We start from the raw sequence: 23281 nt of genomic DNA, 5'->3' as shown, positions 1-23281 counted from the left end.
TTTAATCCTTTGAACCATACACAAGCATGTAGTCCCTCGTTTTCTGTAGATACTTGAATATGTTCTTATCGACGGTATAGTGATCTAATCCTGGATTAGATTGATATCTACTGACTATCCCCATTGCATAGCAGATGTCAGGTCTAGTACATAACATCGCATACATCAGCCTGCCAACAACCGATCATAGGGGATCCGTCTCATTTCCTTAACCTCTTGAGTGTAGGATTGTATCAATAGTAGCAGAAGCACAAGGATCATCTAAGCACTCAAATTCACTAATTTTGACAAAATATAAAGCATGCTTTTGCAGAAACAAGTGAGTTTCAAGACATACCTCTTGTAGAACTTCTTCAAAGCTCCTTCACTAGCTGCTATCTTCTCCAAATCTTGTTGTAGACCACCTCAAGATCTTCCCCACTATTCTCTTGGTGCTCTAGATTAAGTTATGGGACTCAAAAAAATCTTGAATCAAGGGTAGAAGGAGAAATGCTCACTGTAGAAAACTAGTTGAAGAACTCTTTCTTCAAACCAAATTTTCTCTCAAAATCTCTATCGCATGCCCAATTTTCACTCCAATCTCCTTACTATATTGCAGATCAACATGCAAAGGAGTGAGTTGCATGAGTTGCAGCTCATGCTTGGAGAAGATGAAGCCAAGAAGATGCAATATGTGTGAGCTACTTCAAAGATGGAAAATGGAAAATCTTAATTTTCCATTTAAGTGTTTTGTTTTCTTTTCCCTTTTCAATTTTATCTAAAAATTCAAAATTTGATTTTATAAAATCTATTTTGATTTTAAAAAATAAAAATGAATTAATTTCATAAATTAATTATTAAATAAAACTTAATTAATTTAATATCAAATATTAAATTAATTTTAACACATATCTATCTTTATATATTTAAATCATATTTAAATATATAAATTCTTCTATTCCGTTTACTTCTAAAATTAAACATGTAATTATATCTCATATAATTACTAATTCCCTTAATTCTAATTTAAACGATTCAAATTAACTTATCACGCTATTCTAGAGCTAGTCTGTTATGAGCTAGTAGGGGGACCTCGCGGACTTACAGATCATGGGCTCCAATGATCCGAGATTAATTGGTTAAACTCATTAGACCAAATTAATTCTCATTCGTTAACTAATGGGTTACTCCACTAAAGCCCATAGTTGCACTTCCCTCACTGTAGATATATTATGTCCACATGATTTAACCATAATCAACAAGTCGACCCTTCACAGGTTGTTTATAATAATGGCTGGGTTAAATATCCATTTTACCCCCGAAATTACGTCTTATTCCTTAAGTCTCTACTGATCCTCTAATGAACAACTGGTTTGTGATCCAATCACTAAACCAAATTCTCTCAGCTCAGATAGAGTGTGAGGTCTCTTGTTCAAGACCTGGATTCAGTACTTGAGAGAACAACCTTTCTCCTATCCCTAAATTGGGTAGGCATGAACTCTGTCTTGCACCCTATGTCCCCAGCTATCTATCCAGTCTTACCCCTGAAATGGGAGTCTTATTGAGCCAGCACTTTTGAGCCAACCCTCAACTATGTAAATCTAAGGGCAATCCCGAATAAACAGGAGTTCATAGTTAGCTCAGGATTAAGATCGAGTTACCTAGGTCATCTAGGTGAAATAGTTAGTCTTAAACAGGAAACAGGGTTATAAAGTAAGAATGACTTATTTCTTGGTCATGATCTTATGCAAACTCATTGCATAGGACGCCTCCACTCCTCATGTCATAACATGTACGAATTAGGATCACATCGTATGTAGCACTTTACAACTCTTCGTAACAACTATAGAGTAGGCCGCATCCAATGGTGTTACCAGAATAAGGTGCCTAATCTCATTCATGTACCATAGATCATTTTGACTATTTACTCGAACCCGATACACTCTTATGTCTCCATATAAAGTTCAAGTACTCATATAATAGTCATGGATCTTAGTTTATTGGATTTAGACTTTCATAAAATTTAAGAAATCAATAACAAATATATTGATTATAGAAGATGTTTATTATTTTACAAACTGCGAGTTTTTAGGACATAAAACCCAACAATACTCCCACTTGGACTAAAACTCCAGTGGATCAATATATACAAATATATACAATGTTGAGTTTATATGAATAACTCTTATTCCTATAGTCGTTTGATTATCGTTTTCAGTCAAGGTCTTTACTAACAACTTAGTAATTCTTGTAAGTGTGACCCGCCATTTTCAGATCCTATAGGATGGTACGAATTTGCCTTTGAGATAGAAGACAACATCCAGGACGGAACTATAAAATCCTATTTATTTTACTGAAGTATGTGTTGTTCCGCATCCTATGTTACAACCCTCCGAGGGGATAGCCGTCGCTAAACGACTAGCAAAGGGCCGCCTAAAGCAAACTAGCAGGTGCAACATAGGAATCTCACGATTCAGACTAATGGAGGAGACCGTAAGATATATTGACACATATTCTTCACCCATTTACTATGAACTACTTCCTCCGTTTACCTTGATATTGACTCATACAAAACACTTTCCGAATGGAGGCCACTTCCAGGGTGACACAAAGCGTCATATGAATCTCATGGTGTAAACTATGTGGAGACGTGGCTGTTGAAATCTATATATCGAATAATAGATTTATGTGTGAACAACTTCCTCTTATTCACCGAAATCTAGATTTAAGCTAAAAAATACTTTCCGAATGAAGGTCACTTCCAGGGTGACACGAAGGACCGCTTAAATCTAGATTGTGAACTCTCAGAGACGCGAGAGCTAAAAATAACGTATCATATGTGTTATTAATCTCCCACTGAAGTTTTCTAATAACTCTATCATATAGAAGTTATTAAACTGCCACTGAAGTGTTCTATTTTGGGTAGATTTATACTTAGGTTCTTTTCGGCTAATAAAACAACCCTAAGTCTATGTGGTTTATCTAAGTAACTCTTATAATTGGATTTTAACCTATGATGTCTAGTGATAAACCATTTTATTACCTCACATCACTCACGTATGCTCATAAAACTGATTACCAGCGCTCAATACTTCCGTCATAATCCCCAGGTAGGAGGTGCTTCATAAACCGTCAACTTAAGCACCCCTAGCCTTAAGACAGGATTATATACCAGTTGAGTTTGTAACGATGTTTTATAATTAAAACAGGTGGTCACTCTATGTGAGCATGCAACTGTTGTTTATGGATTTTAAATGTTTAACCCAACTTATAAAACTTTAGACATGCTAAACATCCATAACATATATGAGGCATTCAATATTTAATATAACATTTATATTAAATACAAGAAACCCTAACATGTATACTATATATTATAACAATTATAGCATACTTTCGATGCATGTAACATGCTTCTTATGGTGGGATTTTAAATATAAATGGCATACTATATGCACACACAAGATTTATTTAATTATAACCTACATCAAATACATAAATAATTAAACACAGACTGATATGGTTTTAGTTTTGGCAAAAACAAGCAAATAGAAGCCTAACTATTACAATCAGCTTAAAAAAGGTCTTGGAACTGCTCCAAACCAAACCCAAACATCTTGAACTAGACTAGATGAGTCTGAATTGGACTAGATGAGTCTGAATCGGACTATCAAAGTCTAAACTAGACCAGCCAAAACACTTTGAGGCTGTATCAACAGTAGTGGAAGCATAAGGATCATCTAAGCACTCAAATTCACTAATTTTAGCAAAATATAAAGCACGCTTTTGTAGAAACAAGTGAGTTTCAAGACATACCTCTTGTAGAACTTCTTCAAAGCTCCTTCACCAGCTGCTATCTTCTCCAAATCTTGTTGTAGACCACCTCAAGATCTTCCCCACTATTCTCTTGGTGCTCTAGATTGAGTTATGGGACTCAAAACAAGCTTGAATCAAGGGTAGAAGAAGAAATGCTCACTGTAGAAAACTAGCTGAAGAACTCTTTCTTCAAACCAAAATTTCTCTCAAAATCTTTGCATGCCCGATTTTCACTCCAATCTCCTCACTATATTGCAGATCAACATGCAAAGGAGTGAGTTGCATGAGTTGCAGGTCATGCTTGGAGAAGATAAAGCCAAGAAGATGCAATATGTGTGAGCTACTTCAAAGATGGAAAATGGAAAATCTTCATTTTCCATTTAAGTGTTTTGTTTTCTTTTCCCTTTTCAATTTTATCTAAAAGTTCGAAATTTGATTTTATAAAATCTATTTTGATTTAAAAAAAATGAATTAATTTCATAAATTAATTATTAAATAAAACTTAATTAATTTAATATCAAATATTAAATTAATTTTAACACATATCCATCTTTATATATTTAAATCATATTTAAATATATAAATTCTCCTATTCCGTTTAATTCTAAAATTAAATATGTAATTATATATCATATAATTACTAATCCCCTTAATTCTAATTTGAACGATTCAAATTAACTTATCACCTATTCTAGAGCTAGTCCGTTACGAGCTAGTAGGGGGACCTCGCGGACCTACAGATCATGGGCTCCAACGATCCGAGATTAATTGGCTAAACTCATTAGACCAAATTAATTCCCATTTGTTAACTAAAGGGTTACTCCACTAAAGTCCATAGTTGCACTCCCCTCACTTTAGATATATTATGTCCACATGATTTAACCATAATCAGCAAGTCTACCCTTCACAAGTTTTTCGTAATAACGACTGGGTCAAATATCTATTTTACCCCCGAAATTACATCTTATTCCTCAAGTCCTTAATGATCCTCTAATGAACAACTAGTTTGCGATCCAATCACTAAACCAAACTCTCTCAGCTCAGTGAGAGTGTAGGGTCCCTTGTTCAAGACCTGGATTCAGTACTTGAGAGAACAATCTTTGTCCTATCCCTAAATCGGGTAGGCGTGAACTCTGTCTTGCATCCTATGTCCCCAGTTATCTATCCAGTCTTACCCCTGAAATGGGAGCCTTATTGGGCCGGCGTTGTTGAGACAACCCTCAACTATGCAAATCTAAGGGCAATCCCAAATAAACAGGAGTTCAGAGTTGCGCCTGCTGGTTTGCTTTAGGCGGCCTTTTGCTAGTCGTTTAGCGACGGCTATCCCCTCGGAGGGTTGTAACATAGGATTCGGAATAACACAGGCTTCAGTAAAATGAATAGGGTTTTATAATTTCGTCTTAGATGTTGTCTTCTATCTCAGAGGCAAATTCATACCGTCCTATAGGATCTGAAAATGGCAGGTCACACTTACAAGAATTACTAAATTGTTAGTAAAGATCTTGATTGAAAACGATAACCAAACGACTATAGGAATAAGAGTTATTCCAGAGATAATAGGAATAAGAGTTATTCCAGAGATAGTGTTTGGTCAAAATTGTTTGTTTTAGTGAAGGAGTATCTGACTGCCCCACGTTAGCACATATTCCGACTCACTAAAATATCGATGCAAATAAATAATGGTTATGGGTACATTATCACTTTTTGCTAAAACTTGATTTTGGATTTAGATACAATTTGCTAATTAGAATTTGTTTGAATTTTATTAGCATGTCAAATACTTCTAGAACACCCGTTTCCAATATTATTAATAGTAAATTCAAATCGACAAACAAATTCTAGTGGTTGATTACACCAAAAGAGTTTTAACGGAGGATTGTCCTCTATCTCCCAACTCAACTAAAATTATGAATTATGTAGATGCGACTGCTGAATTCGAACAACAGGATGAATATTATTTACTTGTTATCGAAGCATGTTTAGTGGAAAACGATAAAATCTGGATAATTGATTCAGGTGCCGCTAATCATGTATGTACTATTTCACAAGAAACAAGTTCCTAGAGATAGTTGACTGAAGATGAAACAATCTTTAAGGTAAGGACCGGGGAGATTATTTCAGCCAAAGCAGTGGGAGATATGAAGTTATTTATAGGAGATAAGTACATTTATTTGAAAAATGTATATTATATTCCTTCTATGAAAAGGAATCTAATTTCTGTATCTTGTTTGCTAGAACAAAATTATAAAGTTTATTTCGAAAATGGTGAAGTGTTCATCAAAATGGGAAATAAACAGATTTGCTTTGCAAAATTAGAAAATAACTTGTACATGTTAAAAGCAACTGAGGTAAAAGCTATATTGAACATAAAGATGTTTAAAGCTGCTGGGACTCATAAGAAAAGGAAGATTTCTCCAAATGCCTTTCTTTGGCACTTGAGACTGGGTCACATAAATCTCAACAAGATTGAGAGATTGGTTAAGAACGGTCATCTAAACAAGTTGGAAGACAGTTCATTACCACCATGTGAGTCCTGTCTCGAGGGTAAAATGACAAAAAGTTCTTTTTCTGGAAAAGGTCTTAGAGCTAAAGAACCCCTAGAACTGATTCACTCAGACCTTTGTGGGCCTCTAAATGTTAGAGCAAGAGGAGGGTATGAATATTTCATCAATTTTATAAATGATTATTCCAGGTATGGGCATGTTTACCTAATGCACCAAAAGTCTAAAACTTTTCAAAAGTTCACAGTGTATAAGGCTGAGGTTGAGAACCAATTAGGTAAAAAGATTAAAACACTTTGATCGGGTCGAGGTGATGAGTATATGGACATAGAATTCTAGAACTATATGATAAAACATGGAATTCAGTCTCAATTTACAGTCCTTGGCACACCTCAGCAGAACGGTGTGGCAGAGAGGAGAAACAGAACCTTGTTGGACATGGTTCGTTCCATGATGAGTTATGCTCAGCTACCAAATTCTTTTTGGGGACACGCAGTTATGACTGCGGTGTATATTTTGAACATGGTTCCCTCAAAAAGTGTTTCTAAAACACCTTAAGAGCTCTAGAAAGGATGTAAAGGAAATTTGTATGACTTTAGAATTTGGGGTTGTCCAGCACATGTGTTGGTGCAAAATCCTAAAAAGTTGGAACACCATTCAAAAGTATGCCTATTTGTAGGCTACCCAAAAGAAACTAAAGGTGGTCTCTTTTATGATCCTCAAGAAGATAAAATGTTTGTATCGACAAATGCAACCTTCTTGGAAGAAGATTATACAAAGAACCATCAACCTTGAGTAAGCTAGTAGTAGAAGAAATGTCTAGAGAAACGACAAATGCATCAACAAGAGTTGTTGATTGAGTAGGTCCTTCAACAAGAGTTGGTGATAGAGCAGGTCCACCAACAAGAGTTATTGATGAAACTGATACTTCACATCCTTCTCAAGAGTTGAGAATGCCTCATCGTAATAGGAGAGTTGTGCAATAGCCTGACCGATACATGGGTTTAACTGAAACTCAAGTCATCATACTAGATGATGGTTTAGAGGATCCATTGTTTTTTAATTAAGCAATGAACGATGTGGACAAAGACCAATGGATTAAAGCCATGGACCTTGAAATGGAATCTATGTATTTCAATTCTGTCTGGGATCTTGTAGATCAACCTGAAGGGGTAAAACCCATCGGTTGCAAATGGATCTACAAGAGAAAACGAGACCAAGATGGTAAAGTACAGACCTACAAAGCTAAACTTGTGACAAAAGGTTTACCCAAAGAGAGGGGTTAGATTTTGAAGAAACCTTCTCTCCAGTTGCCATGATAAAGTCTATTAGAATACTCTTTTCCATAGCCACATTTTGTGATTATGAAATATGGCAAATGGATGTCAAGACAACTTTTCTGAATGGCTATCTTAAAGAGAGTATCTATATGTCTCAACTAGAATGGTTTATAAAATAGGGTCAAGAGCAAAAAGTTTGCAAGCTTAATCGATCTATTTATAGATTAAAAAAAGCTTCTAGATCCTGGAATATGAGATTTAACGCTACGATCAAATTTTATGGCTTCGAACAAAATATTGACGAACCTTGTGTATACAAGAAGATCGTCAACAAAACTGTCGCTTTTCTAGTGTTGTATGTTGATGATATTTTATTCATTGGGAATGAGGTAGAATATCTAGCTGATGTTAAGAGATGGTTGGCTTCACAATTCCAAATGAAAGATTTGGGAGAAGCACAACATGTTCTTGGAATCCAAATAGTTCGGAATCACAAGAACAGAACATTAGCATTATCTTAAGCATCTTATATAGACAATATGTTGTCTAGGTATAAGATGCAAAATTTCAAGAAAGGATCTTTACCTTTCAGGCATGGAATTCACCTATCTAAGGAACAGAGTCCCAAGACACCTCAAGAGGTTGAGAAGATGAATCGAATTCCATATACATTTGCAGTTAGGAGTTTGATGTATGCAATGCTGTGTACTCGTCTTGATATATGCTATGCCGTAGGAATTGTCAGCAGATTTCAGTCCAATCCTGGTCATGACCATTGGACTGCTGTTAAAAACATTCTCAAGTATCTATAGAGAACGAGAGATTATATGCTCGTGTATGATCCTAAGGATCTGATCCTTACGGGATACGCTGATTCTGACTTTCAGATCGATATTGATTCGAGGAAATCAACTTCAGGGTCAGTATTCACTCTGAATGGAGGATCAATTGTGTGGAGAAGCATCAAGCAGAGTTGTATTGTGGACTCCATAATGGAAGCTGAGTATGTAACTACAAGCGAAGCAGTAAAAGAAGTAGTATGGCTCAGAAAGTTTTTAACAGATCTGGAAGTAGTTCCTAATATGCACCTGTCTGTCACTCTCTATTCTGACAATAGTGGAGTAGTTGCAAATTCAAAGGAACCACGAAGCCATAAAAGGGGAAAGCATATCAAACGGAAGTACCATCTAATCAGGAATATTATACACAGAGGAGACGTCATTGTCACTCAGATAGCTTCCCAAGACAACTTAGCTGATCCATTTATGAAGCCCTCTCGGCTAAAGTGTTCCAGGGTCACCTAGTAGGACTAGGTCTACGAGTTTTGTATCACTAGGGCAAGTGGGAGAATTTATGAGTACTGTAATGCCCTAGTTTATTGTATTTGTACATTTTATTCTCTCCATGTAAACTCAACATTGTATATATTTGTATATATTGATCCATTGGAGTTTTAGTCCAAGTGTGAGTATTGTTGGGTTTTATGTCCTAAAAACTCGCAGTTTGTAAAATAATAAAACCCAACAATACTCTCACTTGGACTAAAACTTTAGTGGATCAATATATACAAATATATACAATGTTGAGTTTACATGGAGAGAATAAAATGTACAAATAAAATACATCAGAGCATTACAATACCCATATTGAGGTGTCTTAGGACACTGTTCCTTAGACAATGTAACTCCATGTCTGAAAGGCAATAAGCCTCGCTTGGAGTTTTGCATCGAATATTTGACAAGCATCTTGTCAATATATGACACTTGAGATAGAGCTACACTTTGTTTTTTTGATCCCTAAATATCTAAATACCTAGAACAAACTGAGCCTCTCCCAAATCTTTCATTTGGAATTGGGTCACTAGCTAGTTCTTATGCCCAGTCAGTAAACCTACATTATTTCCAATGAGTAGGATATCGTCTACATATACTACTAGAAAAACTACTGAACAGTTGATGATTTTCTTGTAAACACAAGGCTCATCAATGTTTTGATCAAAACCATAAGATTTTATCGCTGTATCAAACCTTATGTTCTAAGATCAAGATGCTTGTTTCAGTATATAAATGGACTGATTAAGTTTGCAAACCTTTTGCTCTTGACCTTGGATTACGAATCCCTCGGGTTGCATCATGTAAATGGTCTCCTCAATATTGTCATTCAATATGGCAGTCTTGACGTCCATTTGCCAAATCTCTTAGTTATAATATGACGCAATGGACAAGAGTATCCGAATAGATTTGAGTATGGCAATAGGTGAGAAAGTATCCTCATAGCCGACTCCCTCAACCTAGGTATAACCCTTTGCCACTAATCTAGCCTTGAAGGTTTATACCTTCCCATCAGCACCCCGTTTCCTCTCACCATTTGCAGCCTATAGGTTTAACCCCATCAGGTTGATCTACAAGATCCCATATTGAATTGATGTACATAGACTCCATTTCGAGATCCATCACTTTGATCCAATCATCTCTGTCAACATCCTCTATTGACTTCTTGTAAGATAATGGATCCTCAACTTCACCATCAGCTACCATGGCCAGGATTTTTGTTAAACCCATATAGCGAACATGGGGTGTCGCAACCCTCCCACTACATCGAGGTTCCCTCAACACTTGAGGTTGATTTGACCTACTAGATGATCCTACTTCAACAAATATTATTGAGGTAATGGGTTCTTCAACAACTCTTGTTGAAGATTTAGTAGTTTCTTGGAAAATTTCATTTAACACGATTTTGCTATGTGGCTTGTGCTCCCTTATGTTGTTTCCTCCAAAAAAGTAGCGTTTATTGATACAAACACCTTGTTCTCTTTTGGATCAAAGAAAAGACCACCTCTCGTTCATTTGGGGTAGCCTACAAATAGGCATAATCTTGAACGTGGTTCCAATTTCTTAGGATTAGCCTCAAGCACGTGTGCTGGGCAACCCTAGATTCTGAAATGATGTAAACTAACTTTATGACCATTCCATAATTCCAAAGGTGTTCTAGCAGCACTCTTGGATGGAACGCAGTTCAGGATATACGCTGCAGTCTCTATTGCATAACCCCAAAAAGAGTCAGGTAAGGAAGCTAACTCATCATTGACCGAACCATGTCCAACAAGGTTCGATTTCTCTTTTTTTATACACCATTCTGATGAGGTGTACCAGGTGCTGAGAGTTGGGATACTATTCCATGTTCTATCATATAGTTCTGGAAAGATAGATCCATAAATTCTCCACCTCGATCAGATTGAAATATTTTAATCGTTTTTTTTAATGCATTTTCAACTCCAGCCTTGAATTCTTTGAACTTTTCAAAAGACTCAGACTTATGTTGCATTAAGTAAATGTACCCATATCTGAAATAGTTATCAGTAAAAGTGATGAAATATTCATAACTCCCTCTAGCCTTGACATTCATCAGACCACAAAGGTCTAAATGTACGAGCTCGAGACGTTCTTTGGCCTTATGACCATTTCCAGTAAAAGGTATTTTTATCATTTTGCCTTCAAGGCATGACTCACATACTGGCAAAGAATTTTCTTCTAACTCATTTAGAAGTTCGTTCTTTACTAACCTCTCAACCATATTGAGATTTATGTGACCTAATCTTAGGTGCCAAAGTTTGGCATTTTCTTTTGGAGAAATTTTAAGTCTTTTATTTTGAGTTACTGTAGTCTTAAACATTTCAATGTTATGGAGGGCCTTAGTAGCTAACGGTCTTAGCACATAAAGGTCATTTTCCAGTTTTGCAGAACAAATATCAATGCCATTTTTGGAAATAAACACTTTATTAACGAAAAAGTTGATTACATAAGATTGTTCTTACAAACACTTTACAGAAATAAGGTTCATTTTCAAATCAGGAACCACATAAACGATATCTAATACTAGAAATTTATTCTGTAAAGTCAACCAGATTCCTCCCACTGCCACAATGAGACGACGTGCGCAGTTCTAACCCGCATGATCATCTCACCAGCTTCTAGTTGCCTTGTATTAGATATCATCGTCATCGTTATCTTACCACTCCGAGAATATCAACATCGCAACCTTCATTTTAGACCCTAAAGTTCCGTCTCAATGAGCCAACCGAAGGGAAAAACCGATTGGGGCAAAAGTTAAAGTGATCCTATCCATTTCTAGAGTTCGCCTTGATATTGACCTAATGCAAAAATCGTCTGAAGGGGGACACTCCCAGGGCGCCTTGAGGTCGTGCAAGAAGATCTCATGGTGTAAACTAATGAAGGAAACCGTAGGACATGTTGACACACATCCCTCTCCCACTTACTATAAATACTTTCTCCTTTTACTTTGATATCGACCCATCCAAACACCATTCATAGGGGGACACTCTCAGGGCGCCTCAAGGCCAAGCATGAGTCTCACAGTGTGAATATTAAGGGAGAAACATGAGTGGAAATTGACGTACATCTTTTCCCTCATACTGAGGGAATGAGTGAATTTCGTCTTCTGTAGCTGTGTTCCTAGTTCTTCTTTCAGACGGATCCCTAAAATGGTAGACATATTGAGTCGGAAATCTGGCCACTCTCACCCATGCAAATCAAAGGACCACCTTCATAGGAAGGAGTTCACAACTCACTCAGGATTTAGGTCATGCCACCCATGGTCATCATGGTGAAATGTAAGTCTTTATTATCAACGACGTTATATAATGAGACTAATCATTTCGTGGTTCCGTCTTATACAAACTCTTTGTATAAAATACCTTCGCTCACATGTCTCCACATAAATGATCAAGATTAGATCATTTGTAGCACTTTACAATACTTGTAACATCTACAAAGCGGGTCACATCCATAGTGTCACCAGGATAAGGTACCCAACCTTATCCTTCTACTACAGACCATTTAGGTTATCATTTAAACATGATCCACCTGTATGTCTCTACACACATGTTTAAATTACATAAAATAACTTATGATCTTTTTTTATTGGATTGAGTGTATGCTTATAAAATAATAATTATTTTATTAATAAAAATTTTTTTATACAAAATTTACTAATTACAAGAATACAAGAGAGATTTAGGACACCAATCCCAACAGGAAGTTATTTCCCTTTTACGTAAAAAATATTAAGAGAATGTCTCTATTCTGTGGTGTGTATGGTTCTCTGGGCAAAAGTGAACTCTCTCCTTAATCTCAAGCTCTCATGTTTCAGAGAAAAAGTTTCTTTAAAATCCTCTCCATAATGTTTCCTTCATCTCTCAAAAGAGGCTCCCACAAGCCGGCCTTTGCTAGAGTTATAGCGAGGAAGACTTTTTGAAGATGTTCCAAGTGAAGTAGGAGATCAACAATTGTGGATGTGAAAGTTTGGGGAAGTGAAGAACGGTCATCAAAAGTAAATCCTCTAAACTCAATTTTTATGCTTAGCTTATGTTTTTTCTATAGCATGCGATGTTCAGTATGTTTATTTAGATTTTTTAATTATAATCTTTCAAAATAAAAGACAAAAGCAATATATCACTTCTACTCCAGGATTCAATCCCTTCACGGGTGTCATGACCGCCTCTAATTACTAAGTTATCCTCCAAAGGAAGAGTATATGTTTTTTGTTTTGTTCTTTGTGTTTCTTTCCAAAAAGCCTACACCAGCATAAAAGCAAGATCATAGCATACAATATGCCTTAGTACATCAAAACTTTGGAATACGGATTGCAGTACAAAGACCCCACCCCCAAACTTTAAGATGGTCGATGTTCCCATTGGTATAAATGGTGAAAAAAGGAAACAGGAGGTGCTTTTTGAGCAACAAAAGGGTAAGACTCATTTAAGAAAATAAGCATAGAAACATAGATGACTTTAATATTAAGTGTCTTGTAAAGCAAGGGAATAATGAAATTGCATGGTATGAGAAAAGTGCAAGTCTTATAAAAAGCATTTAATGAGTAAAAGACGCTCCAATCTTATCACAAAAGTTCACTTTTTTTTTTTTTCTTTTTTTTTAAATAACGACATGACAAGAATGATAGTCCATATGCAAAACAAACATACTGCAAAATGATGTATCTAGAAAAAGAAAAAAATGCCTCAGTGGCATCGTCGAACAATCATAATGCATATAAAAAATTAAACAACTACCACAAACTTCCCTACTTTCTTTTTGGAAAACACGATAATCTCTTCTCTGATCAGCTACCCTATATTAATCTGTAGACCCTTGAAAATGCAGTACAGTAACATGACACACTCTTGAGTGATCGTGGAGTCATGCGTTGTTGGATTTAATCTGCTTTTGACGACATGAAGCCAAACAACTGGTTCATGTTTTAGATACCTACCAGTTATCTAATTAACTTTTTCCTCCCTTACAAAGCTACCTACCAGTTACTTCCTGGTTGAGTCAAGATTTTTAGCGCCTCATCCAACTGCTCCTCAGATGGATTTTTAGTTACCACCTTATCTTTTTCATTTTGAAAAGATCTGATTAATGCCATTTTCTGAAAATGACACTATCTTCTCATGAAGAGTGATCTCATTTGCATCTTCCTCTATTAACCTGGCATAAAAATAAAAAAACAAGTGGCATACTTGCTGGATTTTGGTATGCATAGAGCCTTTTCCAACTATTGTGATCACTGAGGTAATGAACTCAAGAAGTGGCCCAAATTTTATGTCCTTAATCCTATTGATTTGAATAATTCTTATGCTTTAATTATCTTATTTATAGGTAAATCGATCCTAGAGAGCAAGTGTGTTGTTGGGATGAAAACCGAGCCAAAATGTAGCAAAATCTGGAGTTGGATGCACCATATTGAGTAGAGACACCAAAATGACCAAACTTCCTTTGAGGGCAGTGTTGCAACCCTCCCCTAACCATCGCCTGACATTGAAAGGCAGTAAGCATCATATTCTAGACAAACAGTCAGCGTCGCAACGTCCCTCTAATGCTCTAGCTCGACGCTATTGGACAGTAACTATCGAACAGGGTAGTGTTACAACACTTAGCAAAGCGTTGCAATGCTACGAACTTTAATGAACAACTGCTTCTGCACGCACGGAACCGAATGTTGAAGCATCATTGCAGTGCCTCCTTGACGCTTGAGATCTGATTTAGCCACAGCGTTGCAATGCTTTTTGTAGCGTTGCGATGCTGCAATCATTCTACAAATAAGAAGCTTTGCTTGCAGCAGAAGGAGGGTGAAGAGAAGTACCAAAAGGAGGATGATTTGAGTGACGATTGAGATGATTTCTGGGCTATTTCTCACCAGATTCATAATTCTTCCATCCCCTTTCTTTGATTCTTTCATATTTCTATGCAAGGCTAGGTAAATTTTTCCTTGGGTTTAGTTGTATGTTCGATTTCTTGAAGATTTCTAGTTAATTGTACCGAATTTTGTGAACTCTGTAGGTTGATTTGGCTTAAATCTAATGGAATTTTATTGAATTGATTTGACAAATCAATTGGATTAAAATTCTTGCTTGCAAAATCTTCATGACACTATGCATAATTGATGATTTAGTTGCACAATCTAGGATTGCATGTGTTAGGCTAAGACTGTTTCTATCTTACGCATGCTTGCCCTAGTTTAATCTTATCCAAATCAATCATGCTATAAGATTAGGCTTTCCAACTTGTAGTATGTCTCAATGCGTGAACCCTTTCGTAATGCAATTTAATTTTAACTTGGATTTTGCTGAGAAAAAAGAATTTTAAGTTAAATTAGGGCCAATTTAGTTCAATATCGAATTTGGTTAATTGGGCTATTAGTATCTCTAATAGGTTATGGAGTTCACGAATTTAGTGTTATTAATTAGTATCTTTAATTAGTATCTAATAATTGATATACATATTATTCACAAGTTCCCTCTTATTATTTAACTCCAACCCAATCGGTTACTCACTATCATTTGAACTTCTTTTCTTTGCATGTTACTTTTTAAATTCCGTTTTCAATAAACAAACCAAAACTTGGCCCCGTCACATGAATTCTTTAAACGACCTAGCTAGTCAATAGTTTCCTTGTGGATTCGACCCCGTTCTTACTGCTTTTACTGCGTTTTTGGTATATGTCTTAGGATCAGTGATTATATTTCTTTGTTTGGGGTCAGTGATCGTATGCGACAACGTTTCTATTTAATCTGACACCCCAAACACACAACATCAGAAGTAGAGTAATTTATGGAGTGTACCTTGTTAGATGAAATTGCTTTGGTTAAATCAGACTCCGTTTTTTCTCTTGACTTGGCTCCCGAATAATTCTTTGAGCAATGGGTTGCTTTACTTTTTCCACATCTTCCTCGGAGCTTGCATCAAGGCTTAATGCTTTTAGCTGAATGCGTGCCACAATTCGATTGACATGCCAAACTCAAACCCAATCTCTTAGTTCTGACATTTCTCGCTTTTTCTTCCTAGATATTGGCTTGTTGGATGTTAAAGAAGAACCCATTGGGTGCACCACTACCAATGGATTCCATGGCCAGTAGCTCTTCAAATCATTGGTCGGGCATCTTTCGAAACTCCATTTTCCACTCTTCAGACATAAAAGGTGGAGGCTGAAGGATCTCTAAATATAGAGAACTAATGAGCGGAAGCAGATCGTTCCAAATCCTATTGTGAAAGAACAACAACATTTACAATCAAATAGCAACAGTTATGCATCAAGTCTAAATTATAGCATGCTTCAAAAGAATAAACACAAAGGGATCGAGTGAACATACCGTTGAAGAATATTTTCTTCATGTATCCCCCGATCAAACTCAGCAATGCGTTCAACAGCACGAATGCAACGCGAACAAACCAGTAAACTGCACAGACTAGTAGAACTTGAACACAATTGAGTAACACTCGATCCTCGACCATCGAACAACAACTTGACACTACCACGAGGCTACCTTGGTATTCTCATTGTGAGAATCCAGAAGGTGTGTGCTTTGTTTAGATTTGGAAGAGGGAATGAGGAACTATACGATCAGGTAGATGATCGAGTACATGGGAGAAGGAAGAAGCTTATCACATAGACTTGGGTACTTGATTGTTTAGCAAACGAGTCACTATCGTATAGGTAAACTCGCTCGGTCGCTTACTCTCTCACCAAGCTATCGTATAACTTGATTATTCTAGCATGTGTAATTAGTGTAGTGATAAAATGAAAACCATTTTCACTTTATCCCGCTAGTTGCCATAAACTGGCCATAACTAAAACCACTAAGTTGGTTATTGGAGAAAATCGAAATCAATTATCTCATAATTAATTTACTATAAATATAATGACTAATTTATCATACTATATTTATAATCTATAGTTTTAATATCACATCATATGTAACATATAAACCATAGTTCTTTTTCTCCTTTATGACATTTAATATAAATCATATTTATATTAATTTCTCAAATTAATGTATCTAATACATCAAATCAATTATATCCACATATAATTAAATCAATTTAATTATATCATATATAATCAAATTCCCTTTTATTAATTTGAACACTTCAAACTAACCCAAAAACTGATTTTCAACAGGAATCCATTGAGCTACCAAGGGGATCTTATGGACCTATAGCTTGAAGCTCCAACGGTACGTGAATAACTGACTAAATTTTTTAATCACGATATCCACCGTCTGTTAACTTTCGGGCACTCCACTAAAGACCGACAACTGTACTCTTGCACTACAGATATATTTATGTGTCCATCGAATATAACCATTTAACAGTACGATGACCCTTCATAAATCGCTCGTAAGTACAGCTGGGCCAATTTACCATTTTGCCTCTATAGTTGCATCTAATTCCTTAGTACCACTGATCCCTCTAATGAACAATAAATCATAGTCTCACTATGAGTAAACCCTTCTCGGGCCAAGAGAAGGTGTGGCACCACATTGTTCAAGCCCCGGAATCAACCCTTAAGGGAGCAATTTATCTGCTTACCCCTGCTTCCGGAAGGAGTGAATTTCATCTTGTGTAGCTGAGTTCCCAACTCCCCAATCAGACGAATCCCCAAAGTGGTAGGTTTAAGTCGGCGATCTGGCCGCTCGCACCTATGCAAATCAAAGGACTGCCCGTATAGGCAGGAGTTCTCAACTCACTCAGGATTAAGGCCATGTTACCTATGATCATCCTAGTGAAATGAAAGTCTCTGTCATGAATGGCGTTATATAACGAGACTAAACATTTTGTGGTCCGGTCTTATACAAACTCCTTTGTATAGAACATCCTCGCTCGCATGTCTAATACACGAATGGTCAAGATCAGACCATTTGTAGCACTTTATAACACTTATAACACCTACAAAGTGGGCCACGCTCGTAGCATCACCAGGATAAGGTTTCCCTCCTTTATCCATATACTACAGACCATTTAGGTTATCATTTAAAGCACGATCCACTTGTATGTCTCCACATACATGCTTAAGTTACAACGATAACCAGGGATCTTAGTTTATTGGTTTGTGGTTAATGCAACTAAAATATCTCATATTTCATAGACTGAAGTGAATAAAATATCTCATATTATAAATCACAAAACTGTTTGTTCATACAGATGTTTACAAACTACAGGACCTTACGAGATTAAGGGCATCAACCCCAACAATCTCCCATTGTATAAGGTAATCATATTAGAAGTACAAAACAATAAATTAGGGCATTAAGTCCCAGTAAAACATCTCCCACTTGATCTAGTCCAGCCGCGTTTGGTCCCGTAGACCCATACTCTGGAGGTGACCCTCAAGCACTATAGCCATGAGAGCCTTCGTAAACGAATAAGCAACGTTGTGCTCCAAAGCTATCTTCGTGACAATTACGTCCCCTCGATGCACAATCTCTCTAATGAGATGGTATTTCTGCTCTATATGCTTGCCGCGCTTGTGACTCCGAGGCTCACAGGAATTTGCCACAGCACCACTGTTATCACAATAAAGGGTGATGAGCAGAGACATGACTGGAACAACTTCTAGATCAGTCAGAAACTTCTTGAGCCAAACGACCCCTTTAGTAGCTTCACAAGACACTATATACTTGGCCTCCATGGTGGAGTCAGCCATGCACCCCTGCTTAGTGCTTCTCCATAGTACAACTCCTCCGTTAAGAGTGAACACTGACCCCGAAGTGGATTTCCGAGAATCCTTATCAGTTTGAAAATCAGAGTTCGTGTATCCGATAAGGATCAAATTCTTATAACCATACATAAGCACGTAGTCCCTCGTTCTCCGAAGATACTTGAGAATATTCTTGATGGTTGTCCAGTGACCCTATCCTGGATTAGACTGATATCTATTGACTATCCCTATAGCGTAGCAGATGTCAGGTCTAGTACACAACATCGCGTACATCAAATTGCCAATGGAAGATGCATAGGGGACCCGTCTCATTTCCTCAACCTCTTAAGGTTTCTTAGGACAATGTTCCTTAGATAATGTAACTCCATGTCGAAAAGGCAAAAGGCCCCTTTTGAAGTTCTGCATCGAGTACTTGATTAACATCTTGTCAATGTACTTGGCCTGAGACAGTGCTAGCACTTCGTTCTTTCGATCCCGAAAGATCTGAATCCCAAGAACAAACTGAGCTTCTCCCAAATCTTTCATTTGGAAGTTGGGTTGCTAGTCAGTTCTTAACTGAAGTCAGTAAACCAACATCATTCCTAATGAGTAGGATATCGTCTACATATAACACTAAGAAAACTACTGAACTGTTGATGATGTTCTTGTAGACACAAGGTTCATCAACGTTTTTGTCAAAGCCATAAGATTTGATCATAGCATCAAACCTTATGTTCCAAGATCGAGAAGCCTGCTTTAGTCCATAAATGGACCGATTCAGTTTGCAAACCTTTTGCTATTGACCTTGGGCTATGAATCCCTAGGGTTGCACCATATAAATGGTCTCTTCAAGATTACTATTCAGAAAGGAAGTCTTGACATCCATTTTCCATATCTCATAGTCATAATATGAGGCAATAGATAGGAGGATGCAGATAGACTTAAGCATGGCAACATGCGAGAAAGTCTCCTCATAGTCAACTTCCTCCACCTAGGTCTCTTTGTCATAAGTCTAGCCTTAAAGGTTTGCACCTTCCCATCTGCACCCCGTTTCCTCTTGTAGATCCATTTACAACCTATAGGTTTAACCTTATCAGGTTAATCTACAAGATCCCAAACTGAGTTGAAGTACATAGACTCCATCTCGAGATCCATGGCTTTGACCCATTCATCTTTGTCAACATCCTCCTTGCCTTTTTGTAAGACAACGGATCCTCAACTTCGCCATTAGTTACCATAGCCAGGATTTTAGTTAAATCCAAATAGCAAATGGGTGGGTTCACAACCCTCCCACTACGTCGAGGTTCTCTCAACTCTTGAGGTGGATTTGACCTACTAGATGAACTTCCATCAACAACTCTTGTTGATATAGCAGGTTCTTCAACAACTCTTGTTGAAGTTTCAGTAATTTCTTTGGAAAGTTCACTCAATACAATTTTACTTCTTGGACTGTGCTCCCTCATATGATCCTCCTCAAGGAAGGTAGCATTTGTCGATACAAACACCTTATTTTCCTTAGGATCATAAAAGTAACCCCCTCGTGTACCTTTAGGGTAGCCTACAAATAGGCACAACCTCGAACGTGGTTCCAGTTTCTTAGGATTAGCCTCAAGCACAAGTGCTGGGCAACTCCAGATGTGGAAGTGACGCAAACTAGCTTTACGCCTGCTCCACAACTCCAAAGGTGTTCTGGCAACAGTATTGGAGGGAACACAGTTAAGGATATAAGCTACAGTTTCAACTGCAAAACCCCAAAACGAGTCCAATAAGAAAGCATAACTTATCATCGACTGAACTATGTCCAACAAGGTTCTATTTCTCCTCTCCGATATACCATTATGCTAAGGTGTACTAGGTGCTGAGAGTTGGAAAACGATTCCATGTTATATCAAATAGTTCTGGAACTCAGAATCCAAAAACTCTCTACCACGATCAGATCGAAGTGTTTTAATCCTTTTATCTAATGCGTTTTCAACTTCAGCCTTGAACTCTTTGAACTTTTCAAAGAATTCTGACTTATGTTGCATTAAATAAACATACCCATACCTCAAAAAATCATCAGTAAAGGTGATGAAATACTCGTAACCTCCCCTGGATCGCACATTCATCGGACCACAAAGGTCTGAATGCACTAACTCTAGAGGCTCTTTAGCTCTATAACCTTTTCCAGTAAAAGGTATTTTAGTCATCTTACCTTAAAGGCATGACTCGCACACAGGTAAAGAATTTTCCTCTAACTCGTTTAGAAGTCCATTCTTCACCAACCTCTTAATCCTATTGAAATTGATGTGCCCCAAATAAAGGTGTCAAAGTTGGGTATTTTCTTTAGGAGAAACTTTAAGTTGTTTGTTTTGAGTTACGACGGTTTTAAATATCTCTATGTTATGGAGGGAATTTGTTGCTAACAGCCTTAGCACATACAAATTATTTTCCAGTTTTGCTGAACATATCTCAACACCATCTTTTAGAATAAACACTTTATTAACTGAAAAATTAAAAGTGTATTTACATTCAAGCAATGACTTTACAGAAATCAAGTTCCTCTTTAACTCGGGAACAACATACACATCATTCAAAATGATAAATCTATTATGTAAAGTCAACTGGAGGCCTCCCACTGCCACAACTGAGACGACGTGCCCCGTGCCAACTCGCATTATCATCTCACCAGCCTCAAGCTGCCGCCAGGATCTAATCCCCTAAAAAGAAGAACAAACATGGTTAATGGCCCCAGGGTCTATAATCTAGGCAGAATCATCATTCTCCACTAAACAAGTCTCCAAATCCAGTAAATCATATTTACCTTGTTTGGCCTTGGCCTTCTTCTACTCCTTCCACCAGTGTGGGTAGTTTCGCTTCCAGTGCCCATCTTGGTTGTAGTGGAAACATTTTCCTTTTCAACCGGTGCTGGTTACCTATCCCGCAGAGCGACAGGTTGTGGGTTAGCAGGCACTTTCCCCTTCCCCTTACTACCCTTCTTCTTCTTCCACTTGCTAGTGCCGGAAGAAAAAGGTGCAAACTTAGTTCCTGAGGTTGAACATTAGAGGAACTTTTGTCTCACCAACATTCTTCTCCTTGCTTTTCAACAAGGATTGGAATCTATGCAACTTGTCGAGGAGAGTTGTAAGGGTGTAGTCAACCTTGTTCAGAACAACATTGTTAACAAAATGAAGGAAGCTTTCTGGCAATGTCTCTAGAATAATGCTAACCTGGCTTCCCTCATCAATGCGAGCCCCATTTATCTCCACCACATTAAAGTGGACCATCATATTCAGAACATGTTCTTGAACAGATGTACCCTTCTTCATTTTGCAGTTGAAGATGAACTTTAGAGCTTCATGCTTGAGCTGCGTGGACGGTTGTCCGAACATTCCCTTCAGGGACTTCATGATCTCATGTGTAGAGACCATGGGCTCATGCTTCTTGGTTAAGACATCATTCAGGCTGGCCAAGATATAAGCTTGGGCCTTCTCGTTCATCCGTGTCCATTTCTCATAAGCCTCTCGAACATTTCGAGTGGCGTTCTGAGTTGGAATAAGAGGACACTCCTCATAAGGACGAACCGGAGGTCATTGATGATAAGTATTATGTTTATCGTGTTCTTCCAACTAGCATAATTCGCCAATCAGTTTGTCAGCGACTAAAAGAGCTAATGTATCAGTTGCTATTAAATAAAAGTTGTTGAAAACAAGAACAAACTTAATAAGTCTATTTGCATTACCACTTTTAAGACCAATTTTAGGTTTTAGCAAAATAGTTCTAATGTACCCCATCTATTTTGCAATGATGCCTCAACGAGGTAGGACAATAGTCACCATTGGGGTGATTAAGTGCCCCTTCACTGGGGCAAAAGTCACCGTTATGTTGCACGGGCAGATAGCGGCAGAGATTTGTGCGACGACTTCAAAACGGTGGTAAGGCTCAGTGGCGGCGTCTGGAAGAGATCTGGGCAACAGTTGGACGAACTTCACTACTGGCAAGGCTGACAGATCGACACGTTGTTGAAGGGGCTGTAACCGGACAGAGATCGACGGTGATCGATGATGTAACCCTTGATGAATGACCGACGACGTAGGCCTGGGGCGACTAGGGCTTCTGATGCTCGAAGGAAAAAAAAAAGAGAAGGGGGTTGCTTTCGTGCATTTGTGAAAGAAGGGGAGAGAGAGATTCTTTTATTTTTCTTTTTAACTTAACACCAATAAACATTAAATAATACTTTAAAACCCTTTCCTTTTCCCTTCTTAAAATCCAAAATCTTTTTGGATTTAAAAAAAATCTCACATCCTTTTGGGAAAATAATTCCAAATCAAATATCTCAATTCAAACTAATTAATTCTAATTATCTTCTCCAAATTACAAAAATACAGCCAAATCTCCAAATTTTAATTAAATTTCCCAAATTAACTTAAAATTGAATTAATTTGACATAAATCCCAAATTTTTCTTTAATCAAATCTAAATTCCAAAATTATTCTCTAAGCAAATATTAAAATTGAATATCCCTTCACAATAATCCAATTCAAATATTAAAATTGAAGACTGAATGTAGAAAAAAATCTATCGGTTTCCCTCCCTTTTTTTGTCGCACATGAGAGTCTCTTAACCTTCCTCATACGTCAATTTAGAAATAAATAATAAAGTAAATAAAGTTAGTGGGACCAATAGAATTTTTTTATAATAAATGTCATCCCACTAATAACACCTAAATTG

At 37.2% G+C, this 23281-nt stretch overlaps 1 long non-coding RNA gene across 1 annotated transcript; it reads right to left on the bottom strand.

Moving 5' to 3' along the window:
• Window positions 1-21033: 21033 nt before the first annotated feature.
• Window positions 21034-22729, bottom strand: LOC150035979 (uncharacterized). The gene is made up of 2 exons (XR_016529842.1): window positions 21375-22729; window positions 21034-21270 (listed from the first exon to the last, which is right to left on the bottom strand). It is a non-coding gene; the product is annotated as an uncharacterized LOC150035979 (long non-coding RNA).
• Between the last annotated feature and the right edge of the window lie 552 nt (window positions 22730-23281).

The sequence above is a fragment of the Benincasa hispida genome, chromosome 5, assembly GCF_027475165.1.
Source record: "Benincasa hispida cultivar pf3 chromosome 5, pf3_genome.v1.1, whole genome shotgun sequence".
NCBI lineage: Eukaryota > Viridiplantae > Streptophyta > Magnoliopsida > Cucurbitales > Cucurbitaceae > Benincasa > Benincasa hispida.
Note: the sequence above shows the minus strand (reverse complement) of the source record. Positions and strands in the feature narration are given on the sequence as shown.